This window comes from Peromyscus maniculatus, chromosome 5 (genome assembly GCF_049852395.1).
Source record: "Peromyscus maniculatus bairdii isolate BWxNUB_F1_BW_parent chromosome 5, HU_Pman_BW_mat_3.1, whole genome shotgun sequence".
Taxonomy (NCBI): domain Eukaryota; kingdom Metazoa; phylum Chordata; class Mammalia; order Rodentia; family Cricetidae; genus Peromyscus; species Peromyscus maniculatus.
Genome location: NC_134856.1, coordinates 58328526 through 58340585, shown reverse-complemented (window position 1 = coordinate 58340585; position 12060 = coordinate 58328526). Strand labels below are relative to the sequence as shown.

The window sequence follows — 12060 nt, the reverse complement described above, 5'->3', positions numbered from 1 at the left end:
ATTAGGTTTTTTTGGTCTTATTTATTTATTCATTCATTCATTCATTCATTCATTCATTTATTTTTGAGACAGGGCTTCTCTGTGTAACAGCCCCAGCTGTCTTGGAACTGGCTGGCCTCGAACTCACAGAGACCCACCTGCCTCTGCCTCTTGATTGCTGGGATTAAAGGCATGCACCACCACCTGGCTATGGATTAGTTCTTATTCTCAGATATAATCATCCATGGACATTTGGATTAATAATTTTTTAGGATTTAAAATTCATTCCTTTTTAAAAATTCTTTTGAGATGGAGTCTCACTCTGTAACCCAGGCTGACCTTGATTTTTCTCTCTTAATGTATCCTACTTGAATCTAGGCATGTACCACCATGACCAGCTAATTTTTCTTTCATTAAGGAAAACATGTCTACTTAAGTGTTGTTGTTGAGCTCTTGAAGATGTTTAACTCTCTATGTGCATCCCTAACCTTGAGTATAAACACATATGCACATACACCTGCCAACATAACATGCAACACTCCCTCTAAATAATGTGCTCTGTCAGATGTTTAGTTCATGCTTTATTTACATTTGTCACAATATGTTGTTGTACTGGTCAAATGCAATGAGAATGCAGTCCAGAAAAGATGACCCTGGTGTCAGCAAATTTTATTCTTTACATCTGAACCCTCCCCCACCCCATGTAGCATGACACATCTTCTCCTACAGACTGTAGGGCACAGGAAGCAGCTGGTGAGTGTCGTCTCCATTATAATCACTGTCATTCTTCCCATGCATGCTGTGTCCAGGCCCACTGAGAAAATATGATAAACCCACATTACTAAACGGGCTCACATTTTCCACACTGTGAAGGGCTCCTTAACTCATGGGATTCCAAGAGGATTCATTTACATAGGAAGTTCTCTGTGTTATTTAAGTGAAGTCTATTTACAAACTGTCTGGGAAACATGGAATGTCAGGAACTCATTTTGTGAGCTAAAGGGGGCACATGCTGGGTCCTCACATCTCTGAAAAACTGTGGGCTACCTGTTAGGATTCCGTACATTCACGGTTTGGGCCTAATGTCTTACGTCATCAGGGGGATGCGGGCGACGAACCCACGGCGTGATCATGCAATCCCTGCCTTAAAAAAAGGCCGGCCGAGGCCCCCCACCCCTCTCTCTTTCTGTTTCCTCTCTGCCCTGCAACAGCCATCTTTCTGTCTCTCCCTCGTATCCTGGTTTCTTTCTAATAAAGCTCTTTCTAACTCTGGTAGTCATAGCTGTGGCTCGTAACTTTTCCACCGGGCCCTCCAACCCACGAGTGCCGTTCATCCTTTCACTACCTGAACAGGACAGGGCACTGCTGTCCTGTTACACCACTGACTTAAGGACAACAGGTCTGTCAAGAAAGTGGAGCGGCCTCAGGACCCAGAAGAACTGATGCTTAGGCTATTTCTGTTTCTACGAAGAAGATGCGTTGTGTGAGGCAGTTTCCTGAATCCTCTCCTGGGTACCATTCTCTTTGTTCCTCTGCCTCACTGCTCTGAGCCAGGTGGCCAAGGTCTCCTTGTGTCTCATTAGAGGCCAGATATTCTAAGGTGTGAGCTGAACCCAACAGCTATGGGAAACGTGGAGAACGGTGCTTTGTTAGCAAGGGTTTTCTATAGAATGTCTGTACACATTGTAAAAGGGGATTCACTAGATCGGCACACATGGTATGGACTGGGTAGGGCAACAATGGCTTTGTGCATGCTCGAGAGACTGAGAACCTGGGGGCTGTGAGTCTAAGAGGCTGGATGCCTCAGCAGTCCTAATCTAGTGCTGAAGGGCTGGGGTCTCGGAAGCTCCCTGGAGAGCCACTGGTGTGGAGTCTAGATTGAAAGGCTAGAAGAAGCTGGAGTCTGGTGGCAGCAGCGGATCCAGGAGCAGCAGACATGCTCAGATAAGAAAGGAGCTTGCAGCTAGGTGTCACAGCATCCTCCAAGTTCCTTCTACCCTAGGACTGACATCCGTTCAAAGTGCTTCCTATAGCCAGGGAGAGTCTTCTTTTATTTCTAATTATTGTCCCACAAATCAATCATCTGGAAACAATCAGACACACACACACACACACACACACACACACACACACACACACACACACACACACACAGGAGTATGTTTCACCAGTCCTAGGCACCTCTTAACACAATCAAGTTGACTGCCAAGACAAACCATTACAGATGCTGTGATGGCTAATGTTCGTAGCCAACTTGACAGGATTCAGAACCACGGAGCAGACAAATCTCTGGGCACTTCTATGGGGAAGCTGCTAGAGCAGTTGTTCCCAACCTTCCTAATGCTGAGACCCTTTAACACAGCTCCTCATGGTGTGCTGACCCCCAGACATAAAATTATTTCCATTGCTACTTCATAACTGTAATTTTCGACTGTTATGAATCGCAATGTAGATATCTATGTTTTCCTAGCGGTTTGGGGTCCCAACCCATAGGTTGAGAACCACTGTTCTAGTATGTTAGTTGAGGTGGATTGAGCCACCCTAACTGTGGACGACACTGCTCTGTGGGCTGGGGTCCTGGACTGCGTTAAAAGGAGAAAGGGAGCTGAACATAAACCTTCATCTCTCTCTACCTCTTCACTGCGACACAATGTAACCGACCGGCTGCCTCATGTTCCGGTGGCATTGATGGGCTACATTCCTTAAGCTGTGAGCCACAGTAGCCTTTCCTTCCTGAAGTTGATTTTGTTGGGTATTCTGTTGCAGCAGTGAGAAAAACGACTAACAAGTGCCTTCCATGAGAGCAAAGTTTCCTTAAAAGTAAGATTAGTCCCCTTGACAGCAGAGACCAGGTTCCTGGGTCAGGAGTGTACACGGGACAGGAGAGCAGACCCTTGATCCATCTCAGACACTCAGAGGGCTTTGAGCTACCCTACACCTGTCCCCATCCCTGACTGTCCCTTGAAAGCCTTGGGGTCTTTGTATGGCTGAAAGAAAACCCTTAAACTGGATGACTCTATAAAAAGCTGGTTTCTCCTCCCCGAGGCTCAGATTTGAAAAGACAGTGAGGAGGGGCTGAACCCTGAAAACTCAGGAGTGCCTTATGTGACCTTGCCAATCTCTCCACAGTTAGAGAAAATGCTCCTTTCTCCAGCTGGCTCTAGTTCATATGTGCTGAGGCCCCTCCCTGGTGTCCTGTGGGGACAGCTCCCGGGTGGGGCCGTCTGAGGGGAGCATATGTTTTGTATCTGCATGGCCCCGGCTCCTTTGTCTGTAGTGACCATAAATAAGATAACAGTCTTTGAGTCTCAGTCTCAGGTCAGGGTCTGGACAGGGCTTCTGGCACTGACGAGAAGTGTTCTCTCTCAGAGCTGCTTTGTTGGTCCCAGTCTCTCTCTTAAACTTTGGTTCCTGAGAGCCCTAGGTCCTCTGCCTTTCGCCGACTCTTAGCAATCTAGGAACTGCTTTCTTGCCCGCTTTAATCCATCAGGCAGAAGAGACCTTTGCACTTGGGTCTTTGAACAGGAAACGGGAGTGGAACTTCTACCCTGGCAAAGCCGAGCCTGGCTGAGCAGCTGAGCGTGGGAAGGGCTCACCGCGGCTCCATCTTCTTGCAGAAAAAGATTTTCTCACCTTTGTATTTTCCCATCAGGGTTAAAAGACTTTTTTCACAGGAACGAGGCATCCTCTCTCCCTCCTTCTTTGTCTGTCTGTCTTTCTGACTTTAAGATTTATTTGAATGCAGTGGTCTCTAAGACAGAAAACAGGCACCCACAGAAATAAGTTTAGGCACAGATGCTGGAGAACTTCCGATACCATTCTGAGAAAAAGGAAGTGATCCAGTTTCCCCCAAGTGTATTTGGCTAAGAGCAGACATCGTTAAGGCCTTGGTAATGTTAATGGCCAGCCTTTGTTGTAAATACCCTTATTAATGTTTCTTTTCCTTTTACATACACTGAGTTGTTGGAGACCAGCGATTTGACTCCCTAACTGACAGCTATTAGACCTGCTACCCCAGCTACTGCCAAGCAGAGACCAGTCTGCCAAGCGGCCAGCTTGACTGCCGACATGGCAGCCCAGTTGCGTTGAACATTGTAGGGATTCCTTAAGGAAGCTGCATTTGACCCCAGCTGCTTGCTCCAGCTCCAGACAGCACCATTCCAGCCATGACCATTTCATAGAACAGCTTGTACTGGACCTTTCTGCTATCACAAGCCTCAGCGAACTCTAACAGCCATTTTCAGCTGGCCACAGTGGGAGCCTGTACCTTGTGGCCCAAAAGAAGCCATGTGATTGGTACAAGTATAGTTCATAAAGGACTTCCATGACTGACGTAAACACTCTTGTCACATCCCCTTTTTGGCTATACAGCAGGAGGTTGGTTCACTTTTCACTCCCTGGTGCTTTCTCTCTCTGTCTCTTTGTCTCTCTCTGTCTCTCTCTGTCTCTCTGTCTCTCTCTCTCTCTCACACACACACACACACACACACACACACACACACACACACACACACCCTGCTCCAGGTGGTGTAGCATGAACAATAATGGGGAGAAATCCGATCACTTAGAGAAGCTCTGAAAGTCTCCCCCGAGTGATGTCATCTCAATTTGTAGAACAGAAAAGAATCTCAAGACTAGCAGAACTGAGGGACGTGGCAGCTGTGGAGATCTGCAGGCTGAACTCGGATGGACTCTGAATTCCTGTCAGTGACTGTCAGATACAGGAAGACCTCTTTCCCCACTCACTCTCACATGCAGCACACTCTGCGGTTGCCTGTGAGGATTCACCCAATCAGCAGGCAGTTCCACCTTCTCCACGGACACTCCAGCTGCTGTTCTCTGATTCAGTTCAGCCCCGACTCTGCTTACCTGGAGATAGTGTCAGAACCACAGGCTGAGCCCTCATCCTCAGATGCTGTACTTCAGCGCCAGTCGAAAGCTCCTGGTCTTGCCCGAGCTTCTAACTGGCAGGCTGTAAGTGGGGTCTCCACACCCTCAGCTTGGGTTTGATGAATCTGCTAGACGAAAACTCAGGGAAGTCCTTGCTTACATTCACTCCTTTCTGAAAAAAAGAATATTATGAAGAATATCATTGGAAAGATGTTGAGGTCAAGGCACGCGAGAAGCAGCAGCATTCAAAGGGAGCATGCTCCCCCAGAAATTTCCACTGTCCAGTCCTTAGAAAGCTTCAGGAGTCTGTCTTTTAGATTTTAATGGAAGTTGCGTTAGACAGTTGTGATGGGCAACATCACTGGGCTGGTGCCTACCTCCACCTCCAGTCCCATCCTTTTCCAGAGATGGGGTAGGACTGGAATCCAACTTACAGATCCATGGCTGGTTTTTTTGGCAACCAGCTTGATCAAAGTATTGGAGGGGGTTGCTTCATCAGAACAAAAGATGTTCCACTCAGCACTCAGGAAATGACAAGGGGTCAGGAGCTCTGTCCCAGCGCCTATGATGTAGACTACATGTATTTTTTTTTAATTGTTATACTTTATAGTTGCAAAAACAATGTGTGTGGATGTGTGCACATGCACAGGTCTGTGCCCACGTGTGTACAAATGCATGCATGTGTGTATATGCTTGCATGTGCACCCAAGCCTCTGCATAAGTAGCTCTGGATTTAGGGGCCTTTGAGTTGGGTGTTTTCCACTCAAGACTTGGCCTGCAGTCTGACATCTCAGTCACCTCTTGGTCGGGTACTTCTCGGGTGCCTTTTGCCTACTCATTGGCCTGAGCCCTTGGACACGGTGGGAGTACTCCCACAGTTCTGTTGACCCTCCCTCAGCCTGTGGTCCCCTCCCCACGGTGAGCAGTGAGCCCTGCTCAGCGTCAGGCCCAGCTTCTGTGCTGACCCCTCATTATGCAAGCAGCAAACAGCCAGAGGTGGAGCAGTCAGCAGCGTGCTTTGGGGAGTCCGTGAGGCTTGTTCTGGTTACTCTGTGGGATGTGTCTTGATCAAGTTACCCCGGCTCTGAGACCCAGCCTCTTCACCTATGAACTGGAACTGAAAACACCATATCCTTGACCCTGTTGTTGAAGAGATACAAAGAAAGTAGAGCAGAGGATGGAACAGGCTGAGCCACGGAACTGGGAGAAAATGACACCCACGGGGCCTGAACACCTCATCTCCCTGCCTGTGCCAGGTCAGGACATTAGAGCAGTGACTCTCCCATGCTGGGAGGAAGCCAGGAAGAGACTGAGACTCCTGATCTCCCGAGCCTCCTTTTCCTGGGAGTGTCTGTCCACATAACCACTGTCCGTGTGAGCAGACTGAGACATCAGAGGTGACAATGAGTAGGCAGGCCAGTGTGGCTGCTGATAGAGTGGGCAGGAGGGCTACGTTTTCCACTCGGTACAGTCGGAGCCGAGTGACCGCATGGAAACCTGGAGATTTGAGAAAGGACCCGGCAGGGTTCTCTCCACTCGGGATACTAGTACTCTGAGCTAAAGGACACGCCTATTTTTAAATGACCAAACAAAACCACAAAGAGTGTTTGTAACTAGAGGAGAGTGGACTGGCTTGGCCCTGCCCTGCCCTCAGATAATAAGAATGCCTTACATCAGGGTCACTGGGCTGTGTTCTCGGGCCAGCAGTGTGAGTCACCAGCCCCTGAGGTCATTTTGGCTCCAACTCAAAGTAAACAGAGTATTGAGCCGCACATCAGGTGAGAAGTGAGGGTTGGAGGGATGGGGGGGTGGGGTGGGTGGGAGGGAGTGTGTGAAAGGAAAGAGAAAGACCAACTCCAAGATGCCGAAAGAGCCGAGGCACAGGGTGGCCATATCCCCAGTCCACGTCAGCAGTGTTGGACTAAGGCCTTGACTGCACCATATGATGGAACCAGTGTGGCCAGCAGTTTGCAGAAGGAATGTGACCAGCAGATCTTCTCTTTAGCTGTTACACCAATTATTTCTCTGTTCCCCTGGCAAATCCACAGGGAACGTAGAAGTGTTCCCAAATCCACCCCCCTGAATTAAAGTCTTCACTTGTTAACGTGTGGGCCTCTTCTGGAAGCCCCTGGGTTCTCCTGAGGCTCAGAGGTTCAAAATGGTCCTGTATCCATAGTCCCATTGGGGGTTAACAGGCTGAGGTCCGGATTGTACAGGGCAGGTCCAGTTCACCCAGTGGATGATGCCCAGAGACAGGTGCAGTGTGCTGGACTCAGCTCCCTATTAACCTTTGCGTCCACTGATTCCTCGTTTCTAAAGCACTGGTATGGAGCCTGCTTCCCCCCACTGCGCATGAGGGACATCTTGCAAGAATGACAGGCTGCTGTATCCTGCCTTAGAGCCCACAGGCCTGGTGCCCTAAAGAGGCCCAACCATGCACCCAGTTCCCTAAAAGAGGTGCCTGGCATCTTTACCCCGCATGTTCTGGGAGGCCTTGAAGAGTTCACAGGACCTACGCATCACAGAGAGGCACAACATGCTACCAGGACAACTGAAGAAAAGGCCAAGATTGTCTGGGGAAGTAACCTCTGGACCTGAAAGAAGCATTCTGCCTGCTTCTCTTTGATGGGAGGGTTTATGGGAATTCCTACATTTTAGCACACATCCCAAACAACCACTGCTGAAGACCTTTGCAGTGTGAACCTCCACTTCCTGCCCGGGACTCACTCGATGTTAGGTGGCCTCAGCCTCTGGAGTCTGTTAATTCAGGAAAACAAAACACAGCTCCAAGAAAGCCCAAAGGCCATTTCTCCAGCTCAAATTATGGCATGTCTGTCCCCAGCTGTACCCTTGTCCTCCTTCCTGCCGATGCGGTCTGCACATGAGGTCCATACGTGGGGACTCCCAGAAGATGGGAGCTTCTCCCTGCTTCTGTGTGGTCCCGACACCCTTCCCAGTCCAAAACAAATGGAAGCCAAAGTGACCTGTGACCACCCAATAAAACACCATGTGTTCTCATTAGCCCCGCTACCACGTGGGACTGTGCGCTCCGGTCAGCAGCAGAGGCCTCTGAGAAACTGCAATAAGCTGCCAAAGTTTCATCAAGCAGACCGAGCCCCAAGGATGAATGTACGCCTTGATACAGGGTGTTCTCACTGCCTGGCAGGGCCTTGCGCCCTAGGTCATTAAAATGCGCAAGTTGCCCTGCTTATCAGGACCTTTGAGCTGGCGGAAGCTGAGAGGAGGCACAAGGAAACAATGGACTGGATTCCTGCCCCTGGGGAGTCTCCCTTTTCTGGAAGAGACCGGTACACTTAGACCAAAGCTGTGTACGGTGAGGGATGCACAGAAAGATGGCCTTCTTTCTCCAAGTGCTCCCGAAACCCACATCCAGAGTTATGAGTGGGTAAACACTGAAGGGAGAATCGTGGGCGTTGATTTGAAATGTAGACCCCATAAGCCTAGGTGCTTGCGAGTGGGTATTGGATTGGGACAGCCGAAACCTCCGGAGTGCACACTAGGTGCAGGCATGCTGGGAGGAGGCTGGGAGCCTCAGTGAGCAGAGCAGGAAGGAAGGTGAGCAGAGAGGACTTGTACGGAAGGTCTTTCCACGTGGAACCTGCACCCTGTCACATACCTGCGATTCGGCACTTACAGCAGCCATGGCACTGTCCCAGGTCCTCCTTGGTGTACAGAATTTGGATTGGTTGTGAAGGACAGTCAGGAACTAAGCAATGGCCTGTAGGAGCAGCCCCGGGGCTCTGCACATCAGAAGATTTACAGGACCATAGGGAGGACCTGGAAGAGAAAACACAAATGTTAACAAGACTTAGAACTTTATTTAGGAAAAAAAAACGAAAAAAGACATGAAACTTGCAGAGTTTTGTCCTCAAAGTGTTGTGACCTGTTAAATTAGACTGGAACATCAGCAGTGGACACAGTGTGCTGCAATTGAAACGGAAGGCAGAGGAGTAGACTTTCTTTTTTTTTTTTGGGTTTTCGAGACAGGGTTTCTCTGTGTAGCTTTGCGCCTTTCCTGGGACTCACTTGGTAGTCCAGGCTGGCCTCGAACTCATAGAGATCCGCCTGCCTCTGCCTCCCGAGTGCTGGGATTAAAGGCGTGCGCCACCACCGCCCGGCTGAGGAGTAGACTTTCATATTAGAGGAGAACCATTATTTCATAAAGTTCAATAAAACCCAGACAACATAAAGTTCAAAACACAGCATTATCCAAATGGTTGCGGATCCCTTGTCAGCCCCTTTCAGTCACTACAACAGGCTAAAAACAAAATGACACAGAGATAAGCGTGGCTGGCTGAGGGAAGGGCACGTACACCCAACCAGAGCCTTCTGGAACCTTCAGCAAAGCCTGGCTCCAAAGCCTGCGGCTACTGGCCCCAGCTACAGCTGCCTTTCTTCTCTGAAGTATGCCCACCTTTTCACTCCCAGCAGAACTCCCCACATGCCTCAGAGGGTCAGCACATCAGACCATGTGCACAGCTCCAGGGCCTGCCCTGAGGTGACCACTAGACCCCCCTTAACTTCAGTGAGCACCCCTGTGTCCCCTTCACACATGTTCCTTCCCATATTCAGAACACCACAGCCTCCCACCTGTCTTAGCTGCTGTGTTCTGAAATATTTTGGCCAAGAAACAATACATACCTTTAAAAAAAAGTCTTAAAAGCTTCATGATCACATACACTGCAAGAAAACTCAACAATGTAACAGAGAGCCTTGTCCTTTCCTATTAGGACTCCGTAAGTGAAGTTGTCCAAGGCACATGAGCTGGGAAAAGGCCAAGAGTTTCTGGCTTGTGGACCTCCCTTTAGCAGATCAGCGCTGAGGCCAGGCCAGCAGCTTCCCTGGTGGCTATGCTGGGTGTGGGCTGGGGAGGAAATGTCATTTCAGAGAATACTTCCCTTGATACGGCCCTAGCATACCTCATGGAAAGCCCTCTATACATAGGCAGGGCTTTCAGATTTTCATTCCAGAAAATACACACTGGGCTCTACCAAAAGAGAGAACCAAATTTATTCTTCTAGCCTCAGAGTTGCAACAACTACATCATGTGCAAAGATCCTGAGCCGCCTTCTGAAGTGGAGGAGGAGGACAGGTTGGAGGAGTTTCCTCTTCACTTGATGCCAAAGAATAAACTGTTCCTTGAGCAGCCTGATACTGTCTCACCATGATAGGAGTATAGAGACCACTAGACAGAAGACAAAGACCTCCAGGCATAACTGTCCAGAGCAGTCTCTGCCTTCTTTGGGACAGTTTCCTCTACAATATCTTGCCATATGCACACACATACATACATACATACATATCTGCTCATACAAGTATGTGCATACATGTACATACACTCATGTAAGTACAAGGAAGCATGCCACAAGCACCATGCTCTCTATTCCGAATCCTCTAGCAGTCTGAACACACTCATGCACATTCTTACATAAGCATACATTCTCATGTACATAAGTGTTTCCACTAGCACTGCACCCCACAAAGGAAGTAACAGAGACAGAGGTGCAAGCAGACGGTATGATGGCATCTACAAAGGTGGTCTGGCACCCACAGATTGGGCTGGTTGTAATGCTGTAATGGCTAATTTCCATTGACTGGATTGATAAGCAACTAAGGCATTGATGAGGGAAACCTTTGGGCCTGTGAGTTTCTAGAGCAAATTGACTGAAGAGGGAAGATCTTTCTTCAGTGAGGGCAGTAATATCCTACGGTAAGAGTTTTGAGTGTTGGGAAATACTGGACTACCAAGCTCCATGGCTGGCGTTCTTGAGATTGTCAGGCTCACAACTGGGAAACCGAGACTCTTCACTCTAACACAAAGATGGATTCTGTTTTTGAAGGATTAAATTACTTGGCACCGGAGGAAGCCTTGTAAGTAAGCACAATTCCAGGAAGAGGTGGAAGCAGGACAAGCTTGCAGAAACATCCTCAGACCCTACGCCAGGGCACAACGTTCATGGAAGCTGGATAATCCGAAAACGTGAGTCCATCTCACGCCAGCATGGCCAGTGTTTGTCAGTACAAGCCCGAACGTCAGCTGGTAAAAAGTGCACAGTGTGTTAGTTAACCGTTCTCATCACTGTGACAAAATACATGGCCAAGGCCCCTAAAGAAGGAAGTGTTTATCTTGGCTCACACTTGGTGGGTACAGTCATCATGGTGGGAGGTGGGATGGTAGGAGCTTAGGAGCCTGTTCACATTGCATCCATAGACAGGAAGCAGAGAGAAATGAATGCTGGAGATCAGCCCAGTTTCTCATTTTTATTCATTTCAGGATCCCAGCCCATAAGATGAAGCTGCCTACACCCAGAGTAGGTCAACACCACTCAGTTAAACCTCTCTGGAAATTCCATCACAAACACACACTGAAGTGTGTCTCCCAGGTGATTCCAAATCCCATCAAATTAACAAGATTAACCATCACACATAGTCATTGTGGCCTGACCTTACCTAATTGGAGAATGACTGTCTGTTGTCAATCATGCTGTGCCACAAAGAATAAACACTGTCTTTCTTTAAAACTTCAATATTGAGGAGCTGGAAAGATGCCTTGGTGGTGATGAGCATGTACTACTCTTGCAAAAGATCTGAGTTCAGTTTCCAGAATCCACATGGTGGCTAACAACTATTTGTAACTCGGGTTCCAGGAAATCCTAGGCCCTTTTCTGGTTTCCATGGGGCCCAGGCCCACACAAGTTATATATACATACATGCAGGCACTCACATGTATACATATAATAAAAACAAATAAATCTTGAAAAGATAGTTTTGATAATGTATTCATTAGGAACTTGACTTTTACTTTAAAACACATCTTATTCTCAAAGATTGCACTAAATGGTGATTTATCTGGGTTTCTGAGTTACTGGTCCTCGTTACATTTTGCACATGAGTGGATGTCTTTCTCATTCCCCAAAGCTTTAGCCCTGGTGAACTCTGGTGGGTGCTATTTGTTTCCATCACAATAGGTTTTGGTAGCTCTGACAGCGATGTCTCTGTTCCTCCTCATGTATAGTCTATCCTAAAAAAAAAATACAGATAAGGAAAGAAAACAAAAATAATGGAAAAGAAATGAACACTGTAGAGTACAAAGAAGAAAACCAGCCATGGGCACCCAGAACCTCTTCTGGTTGTGAGCTCTCTTGGCACAGTGTAAAAACAGTTTGAGCT

The 12060-nt window shown here is 48.2% G+C and overlaps 1 long non-coding RNA gene across 2 annotated transcripts; it reads right to left on the bottom strand.

Annotated features, from left to right (window-relative positions):
• Nucleotides 1-543: 543 nt before the first annotated feature.
• On the bottom strand, nt 544-9734 carry LOC107402942 (uncharacterized). 2 transcript variants are annotated; one of them, XR_013051376.1, is made up of 4 exons: nt 9532-9734; nt 8507-8667; nt 4849-5041; nt 544-793 (listed from the first exon to the last, which is right to left on the bottom strand). It is a non-coding gene; the product is annotated as an uncharacterized LOC107402942 (long non-coding RNA). The 2 variants fall into 2 exon arrangements; XR_013051377.1 differs by lacking the exon at nt 9532-9734 and adding an exon at nt 8774-8846.
• Nucleotides 9735-12060: the final 2326 nt, after the last annotated feature.